The sequence below is a fragment of the Nuphar pumila genome, chromosome 4 (genome assembly GCF_984573655.1).
Source record: "Nuphar pumila chromosome 4, dmNupPumi1.hap1.1, whole genome shotgun sequence".
In the NCBI taxonomy this organism is placed as follows: domain Eukaryota; kingdom Viridiplantae; phylum Streptophyta; class Magnoliopsida; order Nymphaeales; family Nymphaeaceae; genus Nuphar; species Nuphar pumila.
The window spans coordinates 145,368,225-145,383,260 of record NC_143252.1 but is presented as its reverse complement, the minus strand read 5'-3'; the positions used below and the strand labels follow the sequence as shown (position 1 = coordinate 145,383,260).

The 15,036-nt window shown below is 37.7% G+C and overlaps 1 long non-coding RNA gene and 1 pseudogene across 2 annotated transcripts; both read left to right on the top strand.

The window, feature by feature from the left end:
• Positions 1-3,531: 3,531 nt before the first annotated feature.
• On the top strand, positions 3,532-4,294 carry LOC149841514 (histone H2A.6-like; annotated as a pseudogene). Its single transcript, XR_016431657.1, has 2 exons — positions 3,532-3,720; positions 3,868-4,294. The product of XR_016431657.1 is annotated as a histone H2A.6-like (transcript).
• Positions 4,295-11,610: 7,316 nt separating this feature from the next.
• Positions 11,611-14,110, top strand: LOC149841513 (uncharacterized). Its single transcript, XR_016431656.1, has 3 exons — positions 11,611-11,821; positions 13,094-13,165; positions 13,901-14,110. It is a non-coding gene; the product is annotated as an uncharacterized LOC149841513 (long non-coding RNA).
• The last annotated feature ends 926 nt before the right edge of the window (positions 14,111-15,036 follow it).

Sequence of the window (15,036 nt, the reverse complement as noted above, 5' to 3'; positions counted from 1 at the left end):
TGAATACAAAGGTTTTAATAAAATTTGGAAGGGAAAATTGGCAGAGGCAAAGGCTAAGGGAAACTTGTTGCAGATACAAGAGGCACAAGTGAGTGTAATACTTTAAGATGAACTAAATGTTAGACTGTTTGGTAAATTTTTCCTTTGTTCTCTGGTTGATGCAGGATATGGTGATTTTATATGATTCACTTCAGTTGGCTCACAAGTGTATACTTAATTCCTTCTGTGGATATGTTATGCGCAAGTGAGCTTTGAATTCTCTACTGGCTATCCATGTTTTGTTATAGTTTCACATTTTTACTCATCCTCCTTTGAGTATGGACGACTATGTTTTATTGATTTTTTTAAAAAATTTCTTCTTTTGTATCGTTTGTCTGATAATGATTAAACAATTGTTTTGTGTAAAATTATACAGGGGTGCCAGATGGTATTCTATGGAGATGGCTGGAGTTGTTACTTCTACGAGAATGCTTGATTGCTTGTTGAAAAAATTGGAAGACCACTTGAACTGGATACAGACGAGATTTGGTGTGCACTGCCAGGAGTTGTTACTTCACATTTAGAATCACATATAAAGTTTTTTTGCTGCCTTAGAACACATATGAGCATGATTGAATCACATATAAAGTTTTTTTACTGCCTTAGAACACATATGAGCATGATAGAATTACATATAAAGTTTTGTTACTGCCTTAGAACATATATGAGCATGATAGAATCACATATAAAGTTTTTTTACTGCCTTAGAACACATATGAGCATGATTGAATTAATATGCAAGTTTTTTACTGTTTTATAACACATATGAGCATTTTGTTTATAAATATTAACAGTTTGGTTCTCTTGTAGGATGCTGGAGAAGATCAACGTAGAGGAGTTGACGGAGGTATGGAGGGAGGGGTAGATCGAGAAAATGAAGAGGATGATGCCTTGAATCTGACGACGATTAGTTTCATGTATTTAATTTGTTCGACATACTTTTAATTAATTATAACTTGGCAAAGACTGTATTTTATTGTTTAACTTAGAACCTGTGTTAATTTTGTTTCATCTGTATATGTATTTTGTTTTTTATAAGCAGGTTATATGAATTGTATTACGAGAATTTTTTCTTGAGTTTCATAATCCATTTTTTTTTAGTTTTTTTTTTAAATTAGCGACGAATTATTTCTGTCGCCAAGCCATCGCCAATTTCATTCAGACGATGGTTTGCGACAAAATTTAATTCGTTGCTAACTTGTCGATGAAAAGTTAGCGACAGATTATATCCGGATATAGTTTGTCGCTAGTCCGTCACTAAATAGCGACGAACATAAGTCATCGCTAAATAGCGATGGACTGGCGACAGATAAATTTCATCGCTATTTAGCGACTAAGATTATGTGATGGATGCTATCCATCGTAAATTCGTCACTAAACACGTTAGCGACAGAATTTGCGATGGATAGCGTCCGTCGCTAATATGCATTTTTCTTGTAGTGTTACTTCAACCGCTGGCGGCCACTGCATCAATAAACATTATAGTAAGTACGCAAACAACCTACTGAGGAAAGAATACCAGTTTCTTAAGAACCATATTAAGGAATATATTAGTAAGGATCACATTACTGAGGAAGCCCATAATGTGCTATGATCCCCTGCTATTATACCAGAAGAAACATCAAGATCTAAACCAGGATCTTAAATTTATTTGCAGAAGATAGTATGGGCATTCTTACCTTCAAAACAAATTAGCAATCAATTCAAATCGACCATTACTTGCTATCTTATGACGACCAAAAAATGTTGAACATGTGAATAACCACACGCCAATCCATTAAGTACCATTATCATTCACCATGAATCCTTTACTAGATGTACCAAGTCACGACATACGCAACGGAGAATGTATTTCACACCAAAGAATACCACTGCCTACACAAAATCGTGAATCTCTCCATGCTATAATCCCAGAAACCGCATTCACCAAAAAAAAAACAAAATAAATGAAATGGATGGATGCGTTATACTGCTGCAGTTCACACCCATGGAGCTACAATTTGTAGAACTACAGAACTAATGATTGTCAAACACGATCAGCACAACCAGGAAAAAAAATGCAAAAACACAAGGTAAGGTTGGGAGCAAAAGCCGAAAACCAGATGTGATAGAATTAACAATAACACTATGTACCTCTTTCAGGGGAGACGAGTACGGGTGGCTAGCGTATCTAGAAGCTTCCAGAGCCTCCTTGATATCGACCCCCTTGGAGGAGTCCTGACTTACGTAGTCTCTCACCAGGCGCCCCGCTACCGCCACATCCAAGGCAATCCTCTCATCTTTCCACGACATCGCTTCTTTCTTCTTCTTCTTCTTCCCCTAAAAGCCTAAAAACGTGAAACTTTTCGAACCAGAGTGAAGAGAGAGAATGAACCTTGTGAGACTGCAGATGGGGAAGTGAAAGAGGCAAAGGCGGTGGTGGTTACGGCGATAGCACCCGGCTTGGTCCCACTGTGGACAAGGGTAAGGGGAGGAGGCATCACGATGGAGATTAGGGATTTTACGGGGGAAAGGGGGAAAGAGCGAGAGTGAGGGAGAATTTTGAGTGGTTTAAATCGAGATGTAGGCATGAAAATATTCTGTCGCTAATTAGCGATGAATTTTGAGACAAAAAATTCTGTCACTTATCCGTTGCGAAGTTGTGACAAAATATTTTCGTCGCTAATCTATCACTAATTAGTGACAGATTTCAAGATAGAATGCTTCCATCGCTAATTAGCGATGGATTTTGAGACAGATTTTTTCCCTAGCTAATTCCGCAGCTAATTTCAATTTTAGCGGTGACTAGTTTTCTCTAGCTAATTCGTCGCAAATTTGCGATAAAAAAATTTCATCATAAATTTTTGTCGCTAGCTAACGTTTTTCTTGTAGTGTAGGTCACGCTTATTAAACCAGGTAATTTCGTATACTAGGAATTCAATAACAAGTCTTAACCAGGAAACACTACAAGAAAAACATTAATTAGCGACAGAAATTTGTGATGGATTTTTTCTGTCGCAAATTAGCGATGGATTAGCTAGAGAAAACTAACTGCTTCATGATGGAATTAGCAACCTAATTTTTTGTCATAAAATCCATCGCTAATTAGCGACAGATTCGCGATGAAAAATTTTCATCCCAAAATCTGTCGTAGAATAGGCACAAATTAGCGATGATTTTTTTTTTCACCAATCTGCCACAAATTAGCGTCGGATTTCGTGACGAAAATTGTTCGTCGCTAATTTGATCTCTCCCTCATGGCTATAAATGGCTTGTCAGACTCAGCGTTGTTTTGGTAATTCGTTAAATGACAAAGCTATTTACGTAAAATAACTGTTAGAAAGAATCAAAGCCGTCCAAATTTGTCCGCAAACATACAATCGAGATGGAAATTCGTGTGGTTGCTCCTTATTGGTGGGTTTTCTTCTAAAGAAGGGCTCACACTATGAATAGGAGGACCAAATCTCTATTATACCCCTTCTCTCTCTCTCAAGTAAAAACCGAAGGAAGCCTATGACTGGAAGAGAGAAGTCTGCGGGAGCCGGTGGATAAAAAAAGGTGACCTCCCGGAGCAGCAAGGCCGGCCTGCAATTTCCGGTCGGCAGGATCACCCAATTTGTGAAGGCCGACAAGTACGCCGAGATGGTTGGTGCTGGAGCTCCAGTCTACCTGGCCGCCGTCCTCGAGTATCTGGCCGCTGAGGTAAGATCCCCCTCCTTTCCTCTTAGGGTTTCTTGGTTTCAAGTTGTTGTTTGGGTTTCTTTTTTGGGTTTTCTTGTTGTACTACACAGTTTTGATATCCTCGCTGGTGTTCTGTTTCTGATTCATTTCATCGAAATTCTTGTGAAGGTGTTGGAGCTTGCTGGGAACGCTGCCCGTGACAACAAGAAGTCGAGGATTGTGCCTCGCCACATCCAACTGGCTGTGAGGAACGATGAGGAGTTGAGCAAATTGCTCGGTGCTATGACCATTGCCATCGGCGGGGTGATGCCCAACATCCACAATGTCTTGCTCCCAAAGAAGACTGGGAGTTCTGGTTCAGGCAAGGTTTCAGGAGAGGACGATAGTTGAGGAGAAAAAATTGTTTCTGTTCAAATTTTACGTCTCACTGTTTAAGTTGGTGTTCTTAATGTCCGCAACCTTTTATTTTATTTTATTTTAATCAATTTTCAAGTCCCACTCTTTGGTGGTGATCTATGTATCTATGTAGATTTTTCCAACTGCCATTGGAACAATCACAAGGGCGTGATCTATTTTTTAATGGAAGTTCATGCTGACTTTCTTAGTTCGTATGAGGCGCATGCCTCAGGGCTCTTTTTTTTTAATTTTTTTTTTAAATTTTACGATGGATTAGCGATGGATAATATTCGTCGCTAATATCCAGTGATGAATTTTTTATGTTTTGCGACAAACTATATTCCGTCGTTAATGTCGTTGCTAATTTAGCGATGGATTAGCGACAAAATATAATCCGCCGCCAAACTAAATTTGTGCTTATTTAGCGACGGATTAACGACATATCATGTTCGTCGTTAATCCGTCGCATATTAGCGATAGAAGTAACGACAGATAAATTTTGTCGTATTTTAGCGACTAAAAATTTGCGATTAAAGTTAGCCATCGCTATTCCGTCGCTAAACTCTATAGCGATGAATTTTGCGACGGACAGCGTCAGTAGCTAATTAACATTTTTCTTGTAGTGAAAAAAAAAACACCTCTCAATCATAAATGTCCGCTTTGCGACAGACTATTTGATTGTAATAAAATAGTTTGTCAGCACGTCAACTCTATGTCAATCAAGATTATTTTGCTGTAAGCAACAAATAATATAATATGGGCGTTCATAGCAAACCTAATAGACACGCATAATTGGATATGTTGCCTTCCTGACTTGGGCCTCAGTACAAACACATGCATTTAGTAGGATGGTGCATGAGCTGATTCATTCCCGTAAGTACATGCACCAAGTTGAGTAGTAATAGAATGGATTGCAGTTCACATTTAAATTTCTATGTTGTAGTTACACTGGCCCCCTTTTGACGCATAATTTATAGCCAATGGATGTCTGTTGTGATGCATAATGCATCATAGTTTTAAAATAAGAGAAGCACATTATGATGCATTTTAGGTAGGAAGTCTTATCGTTGTAACATGCACACTATAATGCTTATATATAATAGCCTTCTCACAGGTGGCTGTTGTGCATAAAGTGAAACCCATTCTTCACTTTTTTTTTTTCCTGTCACTCTTATTCGTGAACTAGTTGGTGAGAATTAGTATTTTACCTCTCTCTCTCTCTCTCTCTCAATTACTCTTATTTAAATTCAGTTGAAATGGGTTTGAAGCTTCAAGTTATCAGGTTGGATCCAGGTACTAAACATGCCAACCTGGGCAAGAAGCCATTAGCTGCCCATTCTGGCCGTCTTAATGGGGAATTTGGAAGACGTAGCAACTCACTTTGTTGTTGAGGGGCCTTGGCTCTAATCCCTCGGAGGAGTGAATGAAGGACTTGGCATTGGATGAAAGGAGGGATGCAAACGATTCGGATCCGGAACAGCTGAATACATGGGGATTTGGATTGAAATAGGATCCTGAGCAGCCAAAAATTTCAAATCCTCCATCCTGGATCCAACCCATTTGCGCCACTAGATGTGGAGGTAGGCACTGGGCTGGGCAGACCGCCGGCCGGCCTGGTCTGGGCCAGTATAATTGGCCCTGGCTCAGCCCAAACCGGGCCTCTGGCCCAGCTCATCCTGAAGCAGGCCGACATGGGCCGGCCCAGCCTAGTTGGCCCGGTCTAGCCCATTATTGTATATATTATATATATAACATAATATATGTAATACATTATATATATAACATAATATATATAATACATTATATATATATATATATATATATATATATATATATATATATATATATATATATATATATATATATATATATATATATATATATATATATATATATATATATATATAACATACTATATAATAGAATACATTATATAAATAATATACATTGTATTATATATAATATGTATTCGATTATATATTATATAATAAGCCCGGCCACACCTGATTAGGCCCATGGGCTAACAGGCGGGCTGTGGGCCAGGGTTTTCCCAACGGGCTGGCAAGGCCCGGCCCATCATTGATGGGGTCAACTGCTCAGCCCGGTCCATTAGCGGGCCGGGACTGGCCGGCCGACTCCTAACTAGATGAAAGGTGGGAATTGGAAAATGCTGAATTCTCTTTCCCCCATAACAGAATTTTGAGGATTCCCATTTTCAGAAAAGTAAAAACGGTGCCGTTCTCCTAGGGCTGAGCTGTCAGAGAGTCGGACCTGAACTGCACCCAGATGGGTCTGAACCCGGGTACCGAATTTAAGGTGATAGCACCAGGCCTGATTCACGGATAGCGTAGATTAGACCACGGCAGATAATCTTATGACAAAAAATAGCAGATATTAAACATCACTTGTGTCGTATCACCTGGGTCTGCTATACAAATTTATAAACCAGACAGGTTCATACTAGTGAAGACTGCCCAGCCTTACGCCTGGGTAATGGACTAATGGTCCATACATGTATAATTAGCTAAATTTTTTGTAGGTTGGGGATCAAGACGATAAGATCCTTATTCATTTGGATTTGGATCAAGTTTGAACCAGTGTCAATCGGTCAGGTATGACCCAATCTCCATCTATATTGGATCCTGCTGAATCCGAGTTTCATAGTGAAGTAGTCCAATTAACAATCCGGGTAGGTACTATAGTGTCTCATTAGTATATGGAGCTGAGTATGGTTTATGAAATATCATACCAAACCCAAATTGTATGCATAGGATCTAGATTTTGGCACCAATCAGACCTAGATCTGGACATCGTATCAGCACCTCAAAGTTGAAACTACTGGATCTGGACTCATCTAAGTTTGGTGAAGGTCTGATCCATTGACATATATATGTAGAAGGGAAGTATTTGCAATTTTTTAATATAAAAACATTAAAATTCATTATTTTATCAAGTATGAATGGGGTCTGATTTATGTTCGATAACCAAAGGGATGCGACATGGCAAGGTGAGACATATATATATATATATATATATATATATAGAGAGAGAGAGAGAGAGAGAGAGAGAGAGAGAGAGAGAGAGAGAGAGACCGTGCTTATGGATTTAATATGTTTTGTAACTATGAGTTCAACCCTGCAATGAGGGATGAGCACACCAAAAAAATAAAAAGAACAGTAGAAGGAACTTATTATTTTACCATTGTGCAAGATGGCAAAGCACATTCATAGAGGCATAAATGGACTGGATCTTGTTGACTTCTTCTTCGGATCCAAACAATTATTCTAGAATATGGATCTTAAAACAAAATTCAAGTGTAAATCCAGATCGGATTTGGATTTACAAAATCGAACTTTTTACAATTTCGGATTTGAACATGGATATATATTTTATTTAGAATCTATATTCACGTCCGGATCCGATCAGCCTATGTTTTTCAGTGAAAAGATCAGGTGCAATATGATTGCACAAATATTTGTGCATTAAGCACCTGATCACCCTCCATCTTGGGGACAGGGGGTGTGGGATCCAACACCTGATGAAGGGTGATGGAGTGCTTAATGAACAAATTTTTGTGCAATCATATTGCACCCCATCCAGACTCTTGTTTTCATATGCAAACCCCACTTGTTTTCAACCTTTTATAATAGGTCCAATATTATGATCTAAATTTTGGATATGTTAGTACATTGGATTTAGGTTGGATCATGATTTAGATCCAGATTTGGATCATATGACTCGATCCGCCCAACCATATGAGTGTTTTAACATATTTATTATGAATTTTAACTTCGGATGTGGATTTCATCTAAATATCATTTTTTTTATTTGAGTAATTTGAGAACAAATAATAATTGATAATTTTTTTATATATAATTATTTCCTCAATGTCATATTAGATCTAATTATGAAAGTTTATCAAAAAATTATAGATTTTAGCTTTGAATATGAATCTCAAATTGGATCCAAGTACCAAAAAATGTTTAAATTTGAGTAGTTTGAGAAGAAATAAAAATGCATAGTTTTTATATACAAAGATAAAAACCATAAATAAATCATAAAACCTTAAAAATGTAAGAAAATAAATCATAAATGAACCAAACAACACTAAATCATAAGAAAAATAAACCATAAATTTAAATAAAAAAAGCTCTAACTCAAACCCTAATCAAAGAAAATAAAAAAATAGCCCTACTCAAATTAACTATAGAAAGCCTTAATTACAAAAATTGGATTCAAAGCCCTAATCAAAGAAAAAAAGTCTAATTGAATCAAAGAAAATCTTAATCAAATTAATTATAAAAAGCCCTAATTTAAAAAATTTGATTCAAATTAAGCCCTAATCAAAGATAATCAAATAAAAAATACTAATCAAAATAACTATAAAAAGCCATAATTTAAGAAAATTGATTCAAAGCCCAAATCAATTAAAATCAAAGAAAAAGATGGGAAAAATAAAAGAAATGCCCTAATCAAAGAGAAGAAGAAGAAGAAGAAGAAGAGCAAGAAGAAAACAAAAGAAACCAGGCCACTCCTATGCTGAATAGGAGAGAGAGATACCAAGGCCTAACCGGCGGCCTCTCACTGGTTGCCGAGAGAGAGAGAGAGAGAGAGAGAGAGAGAGAGAGAGAGAGAGAGGGGACTCCTCTCCCCCAACTTTTTTTTTATTTCGACCTTTTCCCATTCCTGTTCGTAACAAGAGGGGTGGAAAGGTGTTGATCCCCTTTTCTGGATGCCAGCGTCCAACATTTATTACAAATGTTGTTTTTAGTGGCTATTTTGTCCTGTGCGATGCGGGACACGCTATCAAACAACCCCTAAGGATGCAATTGTTACTCTCTCGCAGTTGGGATGCGGGTTTCACACGAAAGTAGCCTTCTGTGGGAAATTGCTTCTTAAAGGGGCAGGATGTTATGTAGGTTTCATACCAAACCCGTTGTTTCATCTAAAGCTCGGTGAGGCACACTGACTGCCAACTGTGAGGCGTTCGTTTCAGTGCCCAAGGGAAAGGGCGCACCTTACAAATCCAAATGATTAAATATTCAGGTTAAGGGTGGCAATTTCTGACACGACCCGCCAACCCGCCTCTTAGGCGGGTTCGGGTTAGGCTTAAGCCAACCCGTTTAATAAACAGGTCGACCCGCGTAACCCGTTTATTAAACAGGTCGGGTTCGGGTTGGGGGTATGCCAACCCACCAACCCGGCTGACCCGTTTAATAAACGGGTTAGGCGGGTGGGTCAACCCGCCAACCCGACCCGCCAACCCGTCAATCCGACCCGTCAACCCCCCAAACCCGTCGACCCGCCAACCCGACCCGTCAACCCATCAACCCGACCCGTCAACCTGACCCGCGAACCTGAGAACCCGTTTACCCGACCCAACCCATTTATTAAATGGGTTGGCGGGTCGTGTCGAGTTACCCGTTTATTAGACAGGTCGGGTTCGGGTTGAGGTATGCTGACCCGCCAACCCGTCCGGTCAACCCGCCAACCCGACACGATTGCCACCCTTAATTCAGGTTATTTGAAATCAGTAGTTAGTAGTTTAGGTTCAAAACCCAACATAGTGTCGTGATGAACTCTTGGAGAGTTAAAATCAGTCAGAATGAAGCTTAGCATTACCCAAGCATGAACACAAAAACTTTTCTTTACCATGATGCGCATGTTGGAGTGCAACTGCCACAATCCATAGCATATATTGGTCCAGATTCGCAGATATTAATTTGAATGTCAACATCCCATTATGAGGGGAAAAAGGTTTCTCACAGCATCCACCTTTTTTTTTGTATGGTTGAGCATGAAATTTGGAGCCATGTGAGAATCACTCTCATGATTATAATGTGATCCAACCAAACATGCCCTAAATAATGAACCATGTTGGCACATCCATCAATTCAGATTTTGATCATAACAACTTGCATCAACGACTGGATATGAAGATGAGAATGACATAGGGGATGGATGGAACTGAACAATGATGTCTATGCCATGTGAATACTCGAATTTGCCATGGTGTCGTGTCCTCTTATATACAACTTTTAATGAAAAATTACAAAAAGACAGTGTGTCCCATTTCCACGTGTCCATGTGACACAGGCAGCAGGCCAGCCTGACTTTGATTCATTATGGATAGGAAGGGGAAGAATGGACATAATTACTATGCTTTACTTTTGGGAAATTTTCAAATACCCCTCAAACTTTTTGGCCTGATTCATCCACGCACCAAATGTTTCAGACTTTGCAAATGTCCACCAAAGTTTTTACTTGTTTAATCAAATGACCCTAATCATAAAGTAACATTGGGGTGTTCTTGGGTTAACCTAACTCATGTTTGAAAACTAATGTATTTAGCAAAAACAATGATACATGAACCATTAACCTCCCTAACATAAACCACAACTCTAACCACTACACCATGAATACCATGAAGCTTGTTATTAATTATTTTTTTAAAAAAATTATATATTTAGATTGTAATAAGCCAATCAATCCAACAATTACTAGATCTACTAAAATATGATCATATAGATGTGATCTACCACTACAAGAAAAACCTTGATTAGTGACGAAAATTTGTGATAGATTTTTTTTCGTTGCAAATTTGCGATGGATTAACGAGATAAAACTATCCGTCACTAACCTTCAAAATATTTGCGAAATTAGCGAGAATTTTTTTTCGCAAATCCGGCACTAATTAGCGACGACTTTGCGACAAAAAAAAACATTTGACTATCCTTCGCAACTTAACGACGGATAATCAGCAAAAATATTCCGTCGTAAATCTGTCGCTAATTAGCGATGGATTTGCGACGGAAAAATTTTCTCGCTAAGTCCGTCATTAATTTAGCGAGGAAATTTCCTGCGTTTTCAGGATTTTGCCGCTGATTGGTTTTTGGGGGGTTTGGAGAAGGTGGGGTCACCACAATCGACGCTCTACACGGTGGGGAGCTGGTCTGGTTTATGCTTCCCACATCGTGAGTACAATTAGGCAGATCTTAGTGGTTCTGATGTTGGGTTATTGGTTGTTTTGCAGTACAATGAGATTTTTGGGAAGGGGTCATCCAAGATTGTGTAGGAATCTTTTCTTCTAGGCCCTTTGTTTTCAGTTTTTTGGTGGATGTGTATTGTTGGTTTTCTGAAAAGTGTTTTTTTCTGGGTTATGGTGCAGATACAGGACTTTTGATGAGCTTGAAGGGATTGAAGTTGCATGGAATCAGGTGAAACTTTATGATTTCTTGCAGAGCCCTGAAGATTTAGAAAGGCTGTACTGCGAGATCCATCTGCTGAAGACCCTCAAGCACAAAAACATCATGAAGTTCTATGCTTCTTGGGTTGATGCTGCAAATAGGAACATCAATTTTGTCACTGAAATGTTCACCTCTGGAACCTTTAGACTGTGAGCACACTTGGGCCTTTTTTCCCTCTCTTGTACATAATTTCAGGAATTAATGGGGAAACTAATAGGTTCTTTTGTTTTCTCCCCTTCTCTGTTCTGGGTTTGATGGTCCGGTATAGACAGAAACACAAGCGTGTAAGTGAGCAGTGAAGAATTGGTGCAGACAGATTTTGAAAGGGCTTCTGTATCTTCACAGTCATAATCCTCCTGTGATTCAATGAGATCTCAAATGTGACAACATATTTGTTAATGGAAACCAGGGTGAAGTTAAGATTGGAAATTTGGGGTTGGCAGCCATACTAAAAAAATCCCATGCTGCTCATTGTGTTGGTAAGAACATCTCTAAATTCTTTCAAACAACACCTGCTTTCTCCTTTCTCTCTCTCTCTCTTTTTAATGTTATTTTTTTCTGATGCCATACTTTGTTTTCTCACTTATGGAAAAATGAAATACAAAGGCAGAAAATGTTGTTCTAGTTTATGAATTCATTTACCTTTTTATCAAAACCAAACTGCTTTTACCTTGGGAATTTTTTTGCTCACTCTCATTGTGTTCTTTGTTAGTTCTGGTTTTTCCAAGGCCTTGAGTTTCTCTGAGGTCGTCACTGAGAGTTTATTGACAAAGACCAGTGATTTACTCTTTAGAATTGTTGTTTCGTATCTAGTGCATAGAGATATGATGTAGCTTCTGATGTGAATTGATTTATAAGAGAGTCTCATAAAGAGATGAGCACCTCGATTTTTGGTTTTTGTTTGCTAACGGTGGTCAGGTTTGTGGTGCTTCTGTTATCACCTTAGTAACAACTAATTGATTTGAGTATTCATTTGTGACTCAAGTGAGATGGTTCATCCTCCTTAACCTATGTGATTTGTTTAAAAAATAGATCTGTGGGAATACACATTTGGATTATGTATGTCGAGAGGGTGACAAATCCTATACTACGCAGTTAATTTTGGCGGCTGGCTGCAACATCTATCATTGCTGTGTTTGTAATTGGAAGCATTCCACAAGAATAAGAGGAAATGGCGCCTTTTTCTCATTTTGATTAGGTGATCCCTGTGCCTGCTAATAAAACAAAAATGTAGAAAGTAAAAGTTTGGCTAGGTGAAAAAGGGGCACATGTTTGATGTTAGTCCATCTTTATCTGTTCTGTCAGGCATAGCCAAAGGCAAGAATATGCAAGGTTTTATGTCGTCATTTTATTAGGCTGGTATAGTTTGTTACATCGTATTTTAATTCACGGTTTCTTCCCCAAACTGCTAGTCCTTTTTTGGCTCTCACTGCAAACATATTCCAAAGGCCCAAAGTGGTGGTTATGGCCACAGTCATGCAAGTTCTTTTCTTAGAGTTGGTTGTGGATGAAATTCTTGGTCATTAATATGAAGTAGAAGATGATGAAGTAATTTGCTGCAGTGGGTAATATTTGGCCTTTCTATGTAAAATAAAAGAAGTTCCATGCATCTTCTGTCGGTTCACGTGCATATGCATCTTTAATATATCATGCTTTTGGATTATGAAGCACCTGCACTTGCACAGACTTCATTTTTTCTCTTTTTCATGTCCTCTCCCGCTAAAGTTGTTTGTGCCTTTAATTTCAACCAGGTGACTGTTGCATACAATAAGGACCCCAGCCCTCTAAAACTAAATTTGGGAGTTGGTGCTTACCGAACAGAGGTACAAGATTTGATTTTGTTTTTGTGTTTATTGGTGCTTTTGGTTCTCTACTTGGAAAAGTAAGAAACCTCTACCTTTTTATGCTTATATGGTAATAAGTTTCCTTTGTACACAAATATATGAAAAATAGGCAAAATTGTAATTTGGTTTGGACAATCCCATTTCCTTTCTGTTAGCTCATTTTCATGCCAATCTTGTGTCTGAGAATAGGAAGCGAAACCACTCGTTTTGAACGTTGTGAGGCAAGCTGAGCAGCTTTTAGTAAATGACAGGTGATGGACGTCACTTCAAAAAGCTCTGTATTTTATGTATTGGTAATTTGGTACTTCTTGCATTAACATAAGATTTCATGGTTCCAGTTCTCATGTTAAGGAGAACACATATGAGCATGATAGAATCACATATACATTTTTACTGCTTTAAAACACATATGAGTATGATAGAATCACATATACAATTTGTTTACTGTCTTAGAACACTTATGAGCATGATAGAATCACATATACAATTTTTTGACTGCCTTAGAACACATATGAGCATGATATAATCACATATACAACTTTTTTACTGTCTTATAACACATAATATGAGCAAGATAAAATCACATATAAAACTTTTTTACTGCCTTAGAACATATATGAGCATTTTGTTTAATCACATATAAAGTTTTTTGACTGCTTTATAACACATATGAGCATTTTGTTTATAATTACTAACATTTTGGTTCTCTTGCAGAATGCTGGAGATGATCAATGTAGAGGAGATGATGGAGGTATGGAGGGAGGGGTAGATTGAGAAAATGAAGAGGATGATGCCCTTAGATTCATGTATTTAATTTGTTTGACATACTTGTAACTAATTATAACTTGGCAGAGACTGTATTTGGTTGTTTAACTTAGGACAATTGTGTTAATTTTGTTTCACCTGTATATATATTTTTTGTGTCTATTTTGTTTTTTATAAGCAGGTTATATGAATTGTATAACGAGAAATTTTTCTCGAGTTTCATATTTAAAAAAAATTTAATTTTTTTATATTCACGACGGATTAGCAACAGACATATTCGTCGCTACTCTGTCGCCAATTTCGATAAGGCGATGGTTTGCGACAGACGTATATCCATCGCGAATCTATCGCTAATTTGTCAACCAAAAGTTCACGATGGATTATATCCAGATATTATCTGTCGTTACGTCGTCGCTAATTAGCGACAGATTAGCAACTGATATATGATGTCTATAATTCGTCATTGATTAGCGACTGATTGGCAACAGACAAAATTTGACGCAATTTAGCGACTAGGATCATGCGACGGATGTTGTCCATCGCTAATCTGTTGCTAAAGATGTTTAGCGATGGATTAGCACTGAATTAGCGACGGATAAAGTCCATCGCTAATATGCATTTTTCTTATAGTGTACATGCCTAATTTTATAGGAATAAGCTCTTGAATTTTTTGATTATGACACATAGGTTTTTATAAGATTTAAAAATCAATGATTTACAATTTTAAAAAGTAGTCAATGCCAAGTATCATTTTCTAGCAAACCAACCATGCCCAACACATTGCAAGGTTAGATTTGTAAAAAACAACCTGAAACCCCTATTTAATGGTGATACACTTGCGATGGAGTAAAAAAGAGTTAGGCAACTACCACTTTTTTCAAATCTATATAGGCTCAAAATTAAGTGAATTAAGTTGTTAGATCTAAATGAAAACCTTAAAACTCACATAGTTACTAGGGTAGCAATAGTTAATTAATCTTGATTCTTGAATTAGTAAATTTTTTGTCATCTATATATAACCACATCGGCTATTGGGTCAAATGAAAATGCATTTAGTTTGTGTTCAGATATTTATCGGATCAACT